This window comes from Candoia aspera, chromosome 4 (genome assembly GCF_035149785.1).
Source record: "Candoia aspera isolate rCanAsp1 chromosome 4, rCanAsp1.hap2, whole genome shotgun sequence".
Taxonomy (NCBI): Eukaryota; Metazoa; Chordata; class Lepidosauria; order Squamata; family Boidae; genus Candoia; species Candoia aspera.
In genome coordinates this window covers 31,091,631-31,104,822 of record NC_086156.1, presented here as the reverse complement: position 1 = coordinate 31,104,822, position 13,192 = coordinate 31,091,631, and the positions used below count along the sequence as shown (strand labels likewise).

Below are 13,192 nucleotides of genomic sequence, written 5' to 3'. Positions count from 1 at the left end.
GTTTGAGCAAATTCAAAACTCAACATAATCTCATTTGCTACCACTAGATATTAAACAGAGAATCATAGTGAATCACAGAATCACAAAGGTGGAAGGGACCACAAGGATCATCTAGTCCAACCCTCTGCAATGTGCAGAAAAAACAATTAAGCCATTCATCAGAGTTGGCTGTTCAGCCTTTTTAAAAAAAACTTCCAGAGATGGAGATCCCACAACTTCCAAAGGTAGACTGTTCTGTTGTTCTACAGTGCTTAACACCAGATACTTTTCCCCTTATATTTAAATGAACATTAGATTACTGGAGAGAGCCAGTTTGATGTAGCGGTTAAGGCAGCAAGCTAGAAACAGGGAAACTGTGAGTTCTAGTCCCGCCGTAGGCACAAAGCCAGCTGGGCGACCTCGGGCCAGTCAGGCTCTCTCAGCCCTGGGAAGAAGGCAGTGGCAAACCACTTCTGAAAACCCTTGCCAAGAAAACTGCAGGGACTTGTCCAGGCAGTCTCTGAGAATCGGACACAATTGAATAGCAGGGGAAAAAAAAGGATGACTGGAAATGCTATTTGTATTTGACTTGATTATGGCAAGAAACATTAGAGAAAATTAGTATCAAGTATCTTAAAAAATCAAGATCAAATAATTTAAAAGAGCTCACTCAAAATATACCACATTTAAGCTTAAGAGACAGAAGTATACATTGCAACAACCCTAACTATAGCTTGGGAGAAGTGACGGTGAAGAAATTTATTTCATACCAATGTTTCTTCAGCAAAGGATCGTTACCTTGTCGTGGTGCTGGAGCTTGAGCACCTCAATGATGCCATGAGCTAAACCGTGAAGGGCCACCCAAGACGGGACGGCCATGACAGAGAGGCCAGACTAAATGCGATCCCTGGGGAAGGTAATGGCAACCCACCCCAGTATTCTTGCCGTGAAAACTAAATGGATCAGTACAACCAGAGATATGTTGGTATACCATTGGAAGATGAGACCCCCAGGTCGGAAGATGGTCAAAATGCTACTGGGGAGGAACAGAGGATGAGTTCAACTAGCCCCAGACGCGATGACGCAGCTAGCTCAAAGCCGAAAGGACGGCTAGCGGCCCACGGTGCTGGTGGTGAACGGCGAATCCGATGTTCTAAGGATCAACACACCACTGGAACCTGGAATGTAAGATCTATGAGCCAGGGCAAATTGGATGTGGTTATTGGTGAGATGTCAAGATTAAAGATAGACATTTGGGCGTCAGTGAACTGAAATGGACTGGAATGGGCCACTTCACATCAAATGACCACTAGATCTACTACTGTGGACAAGAGGACCACAGAAGAAATGGAGTAGCCTTCATAATTAATAGTAAAGTGGCTAAAGCAGTGCTTGGTTACAATCCAAAAAACATCACAGTGATCCAAATATACGCCCCAACCACAGATGCTGAAGAAGCTGAAGTAGAGCAGTTCTAGGAGGATCTGCAACACCTACTGGACAACATGCCTAAAAGAGATGTTATTTTCATCACGGGAGACTGGAATGCTAAGGTGGGCAGTCAAATGACACCTGGAATTACAGGTAAGCATGGCCTGGGAGAACAAAACGAAGCAGGACATAGGCTGATAGAATTTTGCCAAGACAACTCACTCCACATAACAAACACTCTCTTCCAACAACCTAAGAGACGGCTTTATACATGGACTTCACCAGATGGACAACACCGAAATCAGATTGACTACATCCTTTGCAGCCAAAGGTGGTGGACATCTATACAGTCGGTAAAAACAAGGCCTGGCGCTGATTGTAGTTCAGATCACGAACTTCTTCTTGCACAATTTAGGATCAGACTCAAGAGATTAGGGAAGACCCACAGATCAGCTAGATATGAGCTCACTAATATCCCTAAGGAATATGCAGTGGAGGTGAAGAATCGATTTAAGGGACTGGACTTAGTAGACAGGGTCCCGGAAGAACTCTGGACAGAAGTTCGCAACATTGTTCAGGAGGCGGCAACAAAAGACATCCCGAAGAAAGAAAACCAAGAAGGCAAAATGGCTGTCTGCTGAGACACTAGAAGTAGCCCAAGAAAGAAGGAAAGCAAAAGGCAACAGTGATAGGGGGAGATATGTCCAATTAAATGCAAAATTCCAGAGGTTAGCCAGAAGAGATCAGGAATTATTTTTAAACAAGCAATGCGTGGAAGTGGAAGAAGACAATAGAATAGGAAGGACAAGAGACCTCTTCCAGAAAACTAGAACCATCGGAGGTAAATTCCAGGCAAAAATGGGTATGATCAAAAACAAAGATGGCAAGGACCTAACAGAAGAAGAAGAGATCAAGAAAAGGTGGCAAGAATATACAGAAGACCTGTATAGGAAGGATAACAATATCGGGGATAGCTTTGATGGTGTGGTCAGTGAGCTAGAGCCAGACATCCTGAAGAGTGAGGTTGAATGGGCCTGAAGAAGTATTGCTAATAACAAGGCAGCAGGAGATGACAGCATCCCAGCTGAACTGTTCAAAATCTTGCAAGATGATGCTGTCAAGGTAATGCATGCTATATGCAAGCAAATTTGGAAAACACAAGAATGGCCATCAGATTGGAGAAAATCAACTTATATCCCCGTACCAAAAAAGGGGAACACTAAAGAATGTTCAAACGATCAAACAGTGGCACTCATTTCACATGCCAGTAAGGTAATGCTCAAGATCCTGCAAGGTAGACTTCAGCAATTCATGGAGGAAGAATTGCCAGATGTACAAGCTGGGTTTAGAAAAGGCAGAGGAACTAGAGACCAAATTGCCAATATCCGCTGGATAATGGAAAAAGCCAGGGAGTTTCAGAAAAACATCTATTTCTGTTTTATTGACTATTCTAAAGCCTTTGACTGTGTGGACCATAACAAATTGTGGCAAGTTCTTAGTGGTATGGGGAAACCAAGTCATCTTGTATGCCTCCTGAAGAATCTGTATAACGACCAAGTAGCAACAGTAAGAACAGACCACGGAACAACGGACTGGTTTAAGATTGGGAAAGGAGTACGGCAGGGCTGTATACTCTCACCCTACCTATTCAACTGGTACGCAGAACACATCATGCGACATGCTGGGCTTGAGGAATCCAAGGCTGGCGTTAAAATTGCTGGAGGAAACATTAACAATCTCAGATATGCAGATGATACCACTTTGATGGCTGAAAGCGAAGAGGAACTGAGGAGCCTTATGATGAAGGTGAAAGAAGAAAGTGCAATAGCTGGCTTGCAGCTAAACCTCAAAAAAACCAAGATTATGGCAACCAGCTTGATTGATAACTGGCAAATAGAGGGAGAAAACGTAGAAGCAGTGAAAGACTTTGTATTCCTAGGTGTGAAGATTACTGCAGATGCTGACTGCAGTCAGGAAATCAGAAGACGCTTAATCCTTGGGAGAAGAGCAATGACCAATCTCGATAAAATAGTTAAGAGCAGAGACATCACACTGACAACAAAGGTCCGCAGAGTTAAAGCAATGGTGTTCCCCGTAGTAACATACAGCTGCAAGAGCTGGACCATAAGGAAGGCTGAGAGAAGATCGATGCTTTTGAACTGTGGTGTTGGAGGAAAATTCTGAGAGTGCCTTGGACTGCAAGAAGATCAAACCAGTCCATCCTCCAGGAAATAAAGCCAGACTGCTCACTTGAGGGAATGATATTAAAGGCAAGACTGAAATACTTTGGCCACATAATGAGAAGACAGGACACCCTGGAGAAGATGCTGATGCTAGGGAGAGTGGAGGGCAAAAGGAAGAGGGGCCGACCAAGGGCAAGGTGGATGGATGATATTCTAGAGGTGTCGGACTCGTCCCTGGGGGAGCTGGGGGTGTTGACGACCAACAGGAAGCTCTGGCGTGGGCTGGTCCATGAAGTCACGAAGAGTCAGAAGCAACTAAACGAATAAACAACAACAACCAATGTTTACATAAACTTACACAGTTTTAACTTCTCAAGTATTTACATAAATTAAATCAGTGTTCAAAATTCATATTGTAAAGTATTTTGTGATGTGGTTCATGGCTCAAAAACGTACAAACAAATGTACACAAAAATTGTATCTTAAGTATACAGTAGTGATAAAAGTATAACAAAAATACCAAGTGGAAATCATCTGTAAAACTCTAACAAATATTGAAACAAAATTTTTTTCTAGGGAAGGAAAGGGAAGGGAGGGGAAGGGAAGGGGAATAACTTAGCAAAACCATCACTGATAGGTATGTCACCCTTGCTGTTTTAGCATCTTTTGTATGCTCCTCCCTGACTTCCCAAATGGGAAAATCAAATAAGCAAAATAATGATAATCCAGTCTTAAAGGAATTCACTAATTCAGAATGCGGTCCTATGCAACTATACTCAAAAGACATTCCAGTGTGATTTACTCATTACTATAGGTTGTGTATGTATAGGACTACAGGTACTACAGGTATGTATAGGACTACAGTTAACTACGGTAATTGGGACTGGAATTTCTATTGCTAAGAGATGCTGTCATAAAGCAAAGATGTCATGTGACCACATCACTTAGTGACAGAAATCCCAGCAGTCCCCTTTGCCATTGTTAATCGAATCCCACCAGTTATCAGGTGAGGACCCACCCTGATCCAAGCCATTCCCACCCTCGAGCCTCAGTAAGGTAATGAACTGACTCCTCTTGAACCCCCCCACTGCCCTGCACTCCGCCACCCCTGCCACACCCAGCTGACCTTCGCTGTCTTCTTCCTCCTGCTGAGGTTGAGGCACACTCACATCTGGCCCTTCATGAGGCAGCTGCAGCCTCTCTGCAGCCTTCATGAGGAGCAGCAGGGCAGCCGAGTGTAGGGTGGTAGGGGGGGCAGAGTTCAGGGCAGGAGTGTGTGGGACAAAGTGTGGGGTGGTGGGGCAGTGGGAGTGGCGGAGTACAGGGTGGCAGGGTGGACAAAAGACCAGAGTTGGGGGGAGATAGGTGGTTGGGGGAATTGAAGCACACACTGTGGTTGTAAATGCAGGGAGCTGCCAACACCTGAATTTTTATCAAATGACCATGGACACTGCAACAACCATAACTTCAAGGACTGGGCAAAAATTCCATTTGTTTAGTGCCATCGTAACTTCAAACAGTTACTTAACTAATGGTTGTTAAAGCAAGGGCTACCTGTATTATCAGCCAAATTTGATAAAAGCATGGAATTCCATAAGGAAAATAATAAGCCCAACAATTTCACTTCAAATTGTTTCCACGCTAGAGATAATTACAGTAAGAAAAATATCATTACATATGCAGATATGGTTCACTCAGACTCCACAAATAGATTAAAGACAGAGCAAGAATTACTCAATGAATGGAGGAATATACCATGGTTGATGTACTTACAAATTGCTGGAAGGATAAAATCTGATATCAAGAATGACGGAGGAACACTAAGAACAGACAGAATTTGAAACATATATAAAATCAACACCATCTGTTAGGGTACATATATAAACTCCTACTCAGATATGACACGGAGACAGAACAAATAAAATATTGCATGATAAAATGGATGTAAAACTTTAAAGAAACAGTTGCAACACAACAATGGGAAGAACAATGGACCAAATCCATAACATTCACTCCAAGTTACAGTCTAAAAGAAAATGGGTATAAAATGTTTTACAGATGGTACACAACTCCATCAATAATTTCCAAGAGACAAATCATACAGTAACAAATGTTGAAAATGCCAAAAAACAGAAGGAACACTTTTTCACATATGGTGGACATGTAAAAAAACTCAAAAGTATATACTCAGTACCATTCAGAGAATTTTAGAAATTAAATTTGAAATCAAATCAAATTTTTAATTAGGTATAATTCCAGAATATATTAACAAGAAACATCACAAATTACTGAGATATATGCTCACAGCTGCAAGAAAAAACTTTGCCCAACATTAGAAGAAAGATACAACACCAGTGATATCTGCTGGGAACTTAAAACTTGGAGAATACACAGCAATGGCAAAACTAACAGCATATATCCACAACAGAAGTTTAACCGAATTCAAGTAAGAATGGTTTCCATATACACAACAAATCACGCAGCAAGGCAAATACAAACATTTACAGTATGGTTCCTAAGGGGGTCTAAATGCTTAAAAATACTACAAATTTGTTGAAGTATAACGAAGGGGGATGTTAGAAATCAAATTATTACCTACTTTTCCAAGTAGTTTTGTTTTTTTCTTTTCATTTTTCTTTTCTTTTTTTTAACATTTACATTTACAAACAATAACAAATAATAATACAGTGGAGACCTTAGTATTAAGTATTATACTCAGGATAACCCTTTTTATATTATGCAATAATTCAATGCATTTTGCGATTGTCTATTAATGCTATACTCAGCTTTAATTGTACAATTCAAGCAACCTTATGTTCATTAACGTTTAGAAATTATATTCAACATTAATATATTTTTTCTTATCTTTAAATCTTATCTTTCAACTCATCTAAACTATCATAGTGCTACCAATTTCCAGTTTATATTGTATAAATACCACTGTACCCAGCTAATATCTGTATTTTATATTGAAGTATTGACATTCTACAATGAAATAAAACAATTACCTGGAAAAAGAAAAAAAAGAAAAAGAATACAGCAGCATGGGCACTTATGGATGTACCTACCAGCTCCCAGCAGGCTTCTAGGCGCACTTTAAGGTGCTGGTTGTTTCTTATAAAGGCCTTCATGGCATGGGACCATGTTATCTGCAGGACTGCCTCTCTCCAATTGTTTCTGCCTTTCGCACTAGATCTAACAGGGTGGGCATGCTCCAGGTCCCATCTATTAAACAGTGCCATATGGTGGGACCCAGGAAATAGCCCTCTCTATCACAGTGTCTGCCCTCTCAAACACCATACCCCTGAGGTTCATGGGCCCCAACCTTGCTAGCATTTCATAAGTTCTGAAAACCTGCATGTTCCTTTGAGCATGGGGTCTAAAGGTTAGGTGAGCCCTTCACTATGATTTTGTATGTTTTATGATAAGAGTTGGGTTTGTCTTCAGCTGCCATTATTTCATTATTGTGTTTTTGTTTTTGTGTAGCTTTAATTGTATATGCAGTCCAGAGTAGCAGTTGCGAGATGGGCAGCTATATATAGCAATATAATAAATAAATAATAAAAGGTAATGCCTTAATATGGAATTTAGATTTTTTTTTAGTAGCTTATACACAATGACCTTTACTATTTTACTACCTTTATTCTATCTGTACTATTTGTATGCGTGTGTAAGGTGTGTGTGTTTAACCCTTGTTAGCCACCCAGACTTGCTTGGCAAATAGGTGACCACATAAATAAAATAAATAAATTTGTATATGCTAAAGATTATAACAATAAGACCAACGACATGAAAATATAATAAGTAAATGTCATCAGCACTTTATGCTTTAGCTTTTTCTTTCCTTCAGGACCTACTTGAAGGAAGTGCTTGTTGCAGACCCACCATTTAGACCTATAATAGGTTAGGAACGAAATACTGAAAGGATTGTTATATCTCCCACCATTCTATTGAGAAAACTGCAAGCCAATATACAATCAATTAATTTATGTTGTTACTCTAAACCATTTAAATACCAATTTCCAATATTCTTTTTCTTAATGCTTTTCCTTAAATGTGTTCAGCCAACCATAACTGTTTCCTGCCATCTGCTGGAGTTTTATAGTAGGCAGTGCACAGACCTAGTCTCAATATATATTACAAAGTGATGCGTAGTTATTTCTTGCCATTCATTCAAATGTCCTGGGATTCATATATTTCAAGACCCAGTTCAGATATTGATGCTACCACCCAGGCTGGAGTCCTTTTCTGACTGGAATTCTGAGGGATCCTGTATTTTACTAGCTCACTAAACAAACCATTTAACAAAAGGGATATATTACCCTTTCCTGCATAGTATTGACATTTGTGTATCACATACACAATCCATTCTTGGCAGAGTGGCAGTTTGGGAAAGAAACAATTCAAGATATATGAAGCAGTTCAAAATGAACTCAATCCAGAGCTGTCATGGGACCAGATACTGGCAGAATAAATTGGTTTTTTAATGAAAACAGTCAGTGCTAAGGATCACCATTACTAATAACCACTATCCCCATGTCAGCTGCTTTGAATATTGGTGGATAGGGCAAAATAAGTGAGGTTCAGCACAGTCCTTCATTTTACCTGCCCCATTTATAGGCCTACAGGAAAATGCATTTCACTTATTTTCACAGAGCAGGGAATATTTTAAGACCAGAGAGCATGAAATTAAGCAGGATCCCTATCAGAAGCCACTTACCTAAATACACTGAAATTAAAATATGTCACAGTGTAGTTCTGTTTCCAAGGATATATGGAAATGAATGGTGTTTCTAAATTGGAATAAAGAACAATCCTGTATCTCTGAAGTTGAAAAGTCCAGAAATTATTCTGTTTGTGGCAATTGTGAATATGAACACTTGAGTCATTTGGTGCTTCTGAATATTTTACCTTTATTACTTGAATAAATAAAAGAATATACACTAGTAAAATATATTAGCATGGTATGGAATTTCAGGATTCAGACATCCCTCAGCAACTCAAAAAGGACTACACAATCTGATGAAAGAATTTTCTAAGGACATACATGATCATATCTACATGGAGACACCCCAGAAGCCCCAGCAAGGGCTTTTCAACCTACTTACCGAAATACACCATCTAGCAATCTGGGCTATTGTCTTAAGCATTGGAACCATCACAGCTAGAGTATCAGGTTTCATAGAATCTGTTCTTAGACCTTATGCTAGCAGCACTTCCATTTATATAAGAGACATCACAGACTTCCTAAGATAACTGGAATCCATTTGCAACCTCCCTAAAAACACCATTTAGTCTCCATAGCTACAGAGGCACTATATATCAACATTCCCCACAGACTTCAAGCCATCAGGAACATTATCTTTGATGCCTTGCCACTAGACTGTTAGTTTGTACTTACCCATAACTTCTTTACCTTTGGCAACATATAATCCCAAATCAGTGCCACAGCCATGGGTACACAGATGGCTCCACAATATGCCAATATTTTCAATGTTTTCTCAATGATTACCCTTTGAAATTCCTCTTTAAGATTCATTGGTATTTTCATTATCTTAATCCACAAAAATAATCTCTCATCAAATTACATCAAGACCTCAACAACTTCCACCCTACCATCAAACCTAGCCTCAGCCTATCTACTGAACAAATCCATTTCTTGATGTCATGGTAAAATGACATCATAAAGCATATACTGTAGGTATACATCATGATCTGTTGGTTTCAAACCAGCAGATCATGATGTATACCTATACACTTCCCAATTCACCCCAGAACACCCCATAAACCTAATTATGTGTTGCCAGATTCTATTATTCTCACCTACCTGACAGATATGTTCAGCTGATGGGAGTTAAACCAGGTATTCAGAAGACTGAACTAGCCACTCAATGAGATCAATAGCCAAAAAGAGCCAAATCACTTCCCAGGAAGGACCTATTAAAAGGCAGACCACTAAAACAACAGAGCACCCTTGGTTGCCACCTATAGGTGCCACCTTCACATACTCTTCTTCTAATATGAACCATCATCCACCATTATATGATGGACATAAACCATCATCTACCATCAATGCCCCTCTGGTTTCTACATAGGACAAAGAGGCCAGACTTTGTGCAAATAAATTAATGACACAAGTTTGATATCATATTTAAAAACAAAGGTAAAGTAATATCAGGACAATTTAACCAGAACATTACATTACAGATCTCAAAGTAGCTGTTTCAGAACAAAGAAACTTTACCGGCACAATAGAACAAAACACTGGTGAACTCACAAATGTTAAAAGTTTTCAGACAATCTCAGAAAGTCTCAAAAAAATACAACTAGTTTTTGCCACATTACAACTGTTAATTAATAAGGCATAATACCTCTCATATGTAATGTGTATCTTCCTTCCCCTCCCTTTTCCTCCATCCACCTCATCCCAATTCAAATCCTACATCAATTTAGCTGCTCCATGCATCTTATAACATGAGCCTTAGTTCACAGAAGCTTTTTAAATAAAACTTGTTAGACAAAAAGGTGCTACTAGACTCCTAGTTTTTGGCTACCACAGAAACACAGGTCTCCTCCTACAATCAATAAATAACTGTATCTCATAACTAAAAGAAGAAGGTATACAGATGATAGCTTTCTTTTGTTTTACATAGTTATCTAGAAAATACCAATTAAATAGATTTGCAATGAAATATGAGCTAAATAAAACTTTCCCTAATCTCATGTGAATTTGGAGTATTCTACTGCCTCCTGAGCACCAACTATAGCAGTCGTTAGCTCTTTGGGATGACAAAAAAATTCAGGTAACACATATAATTGTTTTAGCAACCAAAAAGTTGAACTCCTATTGAGAATCAAGTACATACCCTGCCAATATTCCATCACTCAATAACACTTTCTCCTTTCTCCATAATATGAAAGCCAGAAAAACAAAAGCCTCCTAAACGGTTATTCTTAAAACCAAACAGTAATTAGTCATAACTTCCAAAGTGTTATATGAAAAGTTGATAGAAATAATGGGCCACATTCTTAAATGTTACAAGTTTATTGAGTCTAGTGTTCTTGGTATTTCCTGTTTCCCTTACAAAGTAAAAATAAATGAAGTTTACAAGTAACCATGAAAAACACATAGCCAATAAAAGGCAATATTGTAGACTCATTAAGCAAACTTGGATAAAAGACATAGTAATAATTAAAAGAAATGGGACTTTTTTTCTATTAAGATTCTGTACATTTAAACATCTTATCTATAACTCATAAACAATTTATGCCAACACAGTTTCTAAAAACTTTAATATGAATAACCTGGAAATAATGTTTTGCATTAAACACGTCCATTCTGCACTTTTGGAAAAAGAACAGAATTACATATACATACCCAAACCCATATAAATTTACATATCCATGTCCAAAAGTGAATTCAAACTGCAAATGTGGATCATGAAAGAAAATCTTTTGGGTTCTTCAAGTGCTATTAAAGCATAACAAGTTACTTCAAATGGTCTGCCTTGTTGTTGTTGTTTATTCGTTTAGTCGCTTCCGACTCTTCGTAACTTCATGGATCAGCCCACGCCAGAGCTTCCTGTCGATCGTCAACACCCCCAGCTCCCCCAGGGACAACTCCATCACCTCTAGGATATCATCCATCCACCTTGCCCTTGGTCAGCCCCTCTTCCTTTTGCCTTCCACTCTCCCTAGCATCAGCATCTTCCCCAGGGTGTCCTGTCTTCTCATTATGTGGCCAAAGCATTTCAGTTTTGCCTTTAATATCATTCCCTCAAGTGAGCAGTCTGGCTTTATTTCCTGGAGGATGGACTGGTTTGATCTTCTTGCAGTCCAAGGCACTCTCAGAATTTTCCTCCAACACCACAGTTCAAAAGCATCGATCTTCCTTCGCTCAGCCTTCCTTATGGTCCAGCTCTCACAGCCGTATGTTACTACGGGGAACACCATTGCTTTAACTCTGCAGACCTTTGTTGTCAGTGTGATGTCTCTGCTCTTAACTATTTTATCGAGATTGGTCATTGCTCTTCTCCCAAGGATTAAGCGTCTTCTGATTTCCAGACTGCAGTCAGTATCTGCAGTAATCTTCGCACCTAGAAGTACAAAGTCTTTCACTGCTTCTACATTTTCTCCCTCTATTTGCCAGTTATCAATCAAGCTGGTTGCCATAATCTTGGTTTTTTTGAGGTTTAGCTGCAAGCCAGCTATTGCACTTTCTTCTTTCACCTTCATCATAAGGCTCCTCAGTTCCTCTTCACTTTCAGCCATCAAAGTGGTATAATCTGCATATCTGAGATTGTTAATGTTTCTTCCAGCAATTTTAATGCCAGCCTTGGATTCCTCAAGCCCAGCATGTCGCATGATGCGTTCTGTGTACAAGTTGAATAGGTAGGGTGAGAGTATACAGCCCTGCCGTACTCCTTCCCCAATCTTAAACCAGTCCGTTGTTCCGTGGTCTGTTCTTACTGTTGCTACTTGGTCGTTATACAGATTCTTCAGGAGGCATACAAGATGACTTGGTATCCCCATACCACTAAGAACTTGCCATAATTTGTTATGGTCCACACAGTCAAAGGCTTTAGAATAGTCAATAAAACAGAAATAGATGTTTTTCTGAAACTCCCTGGCTTTTTCCATTATCCAGCGGATATTGGCAATTTGGTCTCTAGTTCCTCTGCCTTTTCTAAACCCAGCTTGTACATCTGGCAATTCTTCCTCCATGAATTGCTGAAGTCTACCTTGCAGGATCTTGAGCATTACCTTACTGGCATGCGAAATGAGTGCCACTGTTTGATCGTTTGAACATTCTTTAGTGTTCCCCTTTTTTGGTATGGGGATATAAGTTGATTTTCTCCAATCTGATGGCCATTCTTGTGTTTTCCAAATTTGCTTGCATATAGCATGCATTACCTTGACAGCATCATCTTGCAAGATTTTGAACAGTTCAGCTGGGATGCTGTCATCTCCTGCTGCCTTGTTATTAGCAATGCTTCTTCAGGCCCATTCAACCTCACTCTTCAGGATGTCTGGCTCTAGCTCACTGACCACACCGTCAAAGCTATCCCCGATATTGTTATCCTTCCTATACAGGTCTTCTGTACATTCTTGCCACCTTTTCTTGATCTCTTCTTCTTCTGTTAGGTCCTTGCCATCTTTGTTTTTGATCATACCCATTTTTGCCTGGAATTTACCTCCGATGGTTCTAGTTTTCTGGAAGAGGTCTCTTGTCCTTCCTATTCTATTGTCTTCTTCCACTTCCACGCATTGCTTGTTTAAAAATAATTCCTGATCTCTTCTGGCTAACCTCTGGAATTTTGCATTTAATTGGGCATATCTCCCCCTATCACTGTTGCCTTTTGCTTTCCTTCTTTCTTGAGCTACTTCTAGTGTCTCAGCAGACAGCCATTTTGCCTTCTTGGTTTTCTCTTTCTTTGGGACGTATTTTGTTGCCGCCTCCTGAACAATGTTGCGAACTTCTGTCCAGAGTTCTTCCGGGACCCTGTCTACTAAGTCCAGTCCCTTAATCGATTCTTCACCTCCACTGCATATTCCTTAGGGATATTAGTGAGCTCATATCTAGCTGATCTGTGGGTCTT

General features: G+C 39.7%; 1 pseudogene; it reads left to right on the top strand.

Moving 5' to 3' along the window:
- Window positions 1-981: 981 nt before the first annotated feature.
- On the top strand, window positions 982-1,847 carry LOC134496190 (craniofacial development protein 2-like; annotated as a pseudogene).
- Window positions 1,848-13,192: the final 11,345 nt, after the last annotated feature.